The 5,324-nt window shown below is 37.6% G+C and overlaps 1 non-coding gene across 1 annotated transcript; it reads right to left on the reverse strand.

The window, feature by feature from the left end:
• Positions 1-2,837: 2,837 nt before the first annotated feature.
• On the reverse strand, positions 2,838-2,944 carry LOC121210456 (small nucleolar RNA R71). The gene has a single exon (XR_005905573.1). It is a non-coding gene; the product is annotated as a small nucleolar RNA R71 (small nucleolar RNA).
• Between the last annotated feature and the right edge of the window lie 2,380 nt (positions 2,945-5,324).

A 5,324-nucleotide genomic window follows, 5' to 3' on the forward strand; every position in this document is an offset into this window, starting at 1 on the left:
ACTTTTTTGTCAAAATAGCATTACAGCCTTCTGTAAGTTCAATAGTTTCAATACTAGTGAGTTTTTTCTTCTTAGACAAGAAGTCTTTCATAAATTTCCCATAACTCAGAATTTGTATCAGAGTGTTGTTTTAGTGTATCTGCAGTTGTTTTAGTGTATCCAAAAACTGTTGATATTGTTTATCATTTTCATTCCTCTTGAATCTTTGTGGAAAAGGTATAGGTGAAAGTACATCCGGTTGCGGCGACACTTTTGGTTGTGTCCACAATTTCGAGGGTCGAATATATGGCATGTGAGTGACAATTTGCAGTACTTCATTGTCAAATACATCAATAAGCTCTTTAGATGCACCCTTCCCATCAGGGCTTACGTCATCAACATCTGGGGATGCTATAGTAGAATCTATAATCGACTCATTAGTTTGTTTACCACTCCTGAGAGTGATGGCTTTACAACGCTCATTCTCTCTCGAATTGGAATTTGTGGTGTCGCTACGTAATGAGCCTTTGGATGAGTATTCAAATTTGAAGCAAGTTATCCCAATTATGCCTCCAATTCTCGAATAAAAGATGAATTTCCTTGAATAATAACTTTTGTGTGAGCAATGTGCTCCTTCATTAATGACTCAAGTGTAGTTAATGGGTCAGAAGTGAAGCTAGTGCATGCTGTTATTACTATTGTCCTTGATCATTCGAATTCATCATTTATGGCTGCATCTAAGTTTGATATGATTGTATCTGACCATGTTGTGGATACAACTGAGGATGTTGATTGTAGTTCTGTTGATTGTAATTTGATAAACCATAATTTATACATATTTTTATCCCATGCTTAGCATATTTTTGGATGAATTATCTTTAGATTTGGTGAACTTGATGCTCCTAATCCTTTAATTTCATGTTTTATACTTAGGTAAGAATAAGAGACTAAAAAGAATGAGAAACGGGCCAAAAATAGAGAAAATGGGTCAACGTGGGAAATCAACATGGCCTGGACTTCCTCACACGGGTAGACCACACGGTCGTGTCTATTTAACAGACTCTAAACATGGCCTAAGCCACCCCATACGGGCGTGCCACACGGGTGTGTCCCTGTCGAGCCCAAGTCTAGTTCTATTCAGAAAAAGCCACTCTTGAAGGCTTTGAAGTGTTCTAAAGCCTATATAAACACCCCAAGAGGTACCTAGAAAGGACACAGGGAGTAGGAGGCAAGGAATTACTCGAAGAAAGCCGATTGATCCATCTCTGAAGCCGAATTATCCTTCAAGACTGAAGATCTCCCTTCAATTTCCTTCAGGAGTTTTTGGGTTTTCTTTATGTTTTGTTATCATTATTCTTTTGAGATGTTTTCTTTTACACTTATGAACTAAAACCCCTAAATACCTAAGGGGAATGAAACCTAAGACGGATCTTGTTATTATTTTTTGAATTATATGATAAATATTTGACTTGTTTTTAATTATGAGTTCTTAATTCTTTCTTTAATATTCCAGGATATTGATCCAATTATTGATTTGCTTAGTCAGAGGAGCAAAAGTCCCTGTCTAAGAGTAGATCTAGTTGATTACACCCCTAGACTTAGAGCGCCATAATTTTGCCGAATTAGGGTGAAACCTAATAAGAGAATCCATAGATCGAGTTAATGCAACGCTAGGGGTTTTAATTAGAAAGAGATTTCAATTAATCAACCTAGGGTTAGACGTTGTTAGTCTCGAGAGAGATAATAATATAACTTAGGGATTTCTACGGATCAAGTCAAGTGAATAAATCGTCTGATTCAGAGTCAAATAACAAGTGAAGTCTAGGTGGAATTTCCCTTGGGTATTGTCCAAATCAATTAGTTTTTCCCAAAAAGTATTTCCTCAATTTTCTTCCTGTGCATTCTTAGTTTAGTTAATTAATTTAGATAAAACAAACCCCTTTATTTTTTAGGCTAGATAATAAAAAAAGAGTTAATACTAGTACTTTTAGTTCCTGTGGGTTCGACATTCCGGTCTTGCTATTAACTATGCTACTGTTCGATAGGTGCGCTTGCCTTCATCATGATAATAGTTAGTTTTCAAGTACGGTCAATTATAAATTTAAAACTTATCACGGTTTGACGACAATCAAGTTTTTGGTACCGTTGTCAAGGAACTAAGATATTAAGAACACTTAATTTTTATTACTTTAGCTATTTATTTTATTGCAATTTAAATTTTATTTTGATTTTTGTTACTAAATTTTCTTTTTCCTTCTGGTTGGTTTTTATAGTTTATGACTAGAAGAAACCTGTCAAGACCTCTACTTTTTGATAGTGAGATCGAAAGCATAGCTCGTAGAAACCGAAGAGAAATATGGAAAAGCCGAAGATACACAGAGGAAGGACAAGAGGAAGATATCCATAATACAACCGAAAAGATGGCTGAAAATCAGAATACTCAGCTTCCTCATGTAGTTGTTGTGGATCCAATAAATCAGAATCCTGCTCCTCGTACTATGTACAATTATGCTAAACCTACTTTAACAGGAGCCGAATCGAGTATAGTTAGACCTGCTATTGCTGCAAATAATTTTGAACTGAAACCTAACACAATTCAAATGATACAACAGTTTGTTTAGTTTGATGGTTTGCAGGACGAGGATCCAAACACTCATATGGCAAATTTTCTAGAGTTTTACGACACTTTTAAGATCAATGGCATTTTTTACGATGCCATTCGCCTTCGATTTTTTCCCTTTTCATTGAGGAATAAAGCTAAACAGTGGTTGAACTCGTTACCACGAGGGTCAATCACTACTTGGGAACAAATTACCGAAAAATTCTTACTTAAATATTTTCCACCGGCTAAAATGGCTAAATTGAGTAATGATATCTCTTCTTTTGTGCAGATGGATTTAGAAACACTCTATGATGCATAGAAGAGATACAAGGATCTATTGAGAAGGTACCCTCACCATGGGTTACCACTTTGCTTACAGGTTCAAAATTTTCACAACAGCCTGAATCCTTCGACTAGACAGATGATTGACGCAGCTGCTGGTGGAACTATCAATAATACGACACCTAAAGAGGCTTATGAATTTATAGAAGAGATGTCACTGAATAATTATCAGTGGCAAGTCATGAGGACAAAGCTGACGAAAGCAGTACATCCCGTGATGATGTGAAATTCAAATGGAGGAGGACACACAGAATATCAATCCTTCAACACTAGCATCAAAGAGGAACAAGCTCAATATATGGGTAACAATAATTCTAGACCTCAAAATAACCCATATAGTAACACTTATAATGTAGGTTGGAGGAACCATCCCAATTTCTCATGGGGTGGTCAAGGAAATCAAAGGCTACAACATCCCCTAGGTTTTCAAAAACCACCTTACCAGCAGGAAAAGAAGCCGAACCTTGAGGAGATGCTAACGAAATTTATCTCGGTGCCAGAGACTCATTTTCAGAATACCAAAATAGCACTTAAGAATCAACAAGCATCGACCCAAGGGCTCAAAACTCAGATAGGCCAACTTGCCAAATTGATTTCTGAATGACCAAAAGGTAGCTTGCCAAGTAACACTGAATCTAACCCAAGGGAACAACCTAATGCGATTATCGTTCGAGAAAAAGAAGGGTTAGTTGAACCTAAACCAGAATTGAGGCAAGGAATTGTGGTAAGTAAAGGTAAGGATGAGGTGGACCACAGTGAGCGGAAACCAGTAAGTAAAGAGTACAAACCTCGTGTGCCATACCCCAATGCGACAAGGAAAGTCCACACGGACGAACAATTTGGTAAATTCATTAAACTATTAAAGAAATTACATATTAACTTTCCATTTATTGAAGCTCTTTAACAGATGCCAAACATAGTTAAATTCTTAAAAAAGCTTTTAGCAAACAAGCGGAAGTTGGATGAGGCGTCACATGTGGAGTTGAACGCAATTTGCTCAGCCGTTCTATAGAAAAAGCTACCCAACAAGTTGAAAGATCCAGGGAGTTTTACGATTCCTTGTTTAATTGGTAGTTTAAACGTTAAAAATGCTTTGGCTGATTTTGGGGCAAGCATTAATGTTATGCCTTATAAAATATTTAAACAGCTAGGTCTTAGGAAACCCAAACAAATTAGGATGAGCATTCAATTGGCTAACAAAACCATTAGATTTCCTAGGGGTATCATTGAAGATGTTCTTGTTAAAATCGATAAATTTATGTACCCAGTAGACTTTGTTGTTCTAGATATGGAAGAGGATAATAACATACCTTCGATTTTAGGACGACCCTTTTTAGCAACTACTAGAACCATTATTGATGTTGGTATAGGTGAACTCACACTTCGTGTGGGTGATGAAACAATCACTCTTCAAGCTTGTAATTCGAGTAACACATAGAATATTAAGGGTGGTTGTATGAATCATGCTACTAATACTAATAATGTGGTGCAACCTTCTTTGCAGGAAACACATTCGAAGAGCATACATGAGCTATGTTCAAGTAACAAAAAAGGACCTATCTATGAAAAACGAAGACTTCAGGTCGATAAACTAGATGAATGGCGAACACCTTTCAAGGAGAAACCAAAAGCATACGAAAAATCGAAGCGAAACCACGATGAACATAGGGATGAAACAAAGTAAATTAAAGTTGGGGACAAAGTATTGGTAGATGAAAATAACCCTCGATTTGCTACTTTAGAGCACAATACGGACAGAGTGACTCCCTTTACGGTGATGAATATTTTCCCGTATGGTACAGTCAAGGTAACACATCCCAAAGTCGGCACTTTCAAGGTAAACAGTACTCGACTTAAACCTTATTTTTATATAATTGATAGCAGGAATAAGGAGTGTCCACTCCTTGAACCACCATGACTATGCGAAATCTAGGTAAGTTGAGCTTAGACTATAAATAAGCGCTTCTCGGGAGGCAACCCAAGCACTAATAGTGTTGATTTCTTTAAGCTTTAGTTTTCAACATCTAAATCATTAACTGAGTCCTTGAATACAGGTTTTCCAAAAAAACCCCACGGCCAAGCACATAGGCGTGCCGTAGGCCGTGGGCATACCACGGGAGGTGACACGGCCGTGTGATACAGCTGTGTGAGAACAAAGCAAAAAACTTTTCCCCAACACGGGGTTTGATACATTGCCACGGTCGTGCGACGTGGCTGTGGGCAATTCTGTCAAATCAACACAGGCGTGTGACACGCCCGTGTCTATAAACTGTGGTTGAAACTACCAAATTAACATGGGCGTACAACATGCCTTTGCCCACCAACATGCCCAAAGAACACGGGCGTGGGCCAAATTTCAGACGCATCTAAATTTGAAAATCACGAAACACACGAGCTGAAA

This window comes from Gossypium hirsutum, chromosome A11 (assembly GCF_007990345.1).
Source record: "Gossypium hirsutum isolate 1008001.06 chromosome A11, Gossypium_hirsutum_v2.1, whole genome shotgun sequence".
Taxonomy (NCBI): domain Eukaryota; kingdom Viridiplantae; phylum Streptophyta; class Magnoliopsida; order Malvales; family Malvaceae; genus Gossypium; species Gossypium hirsutum.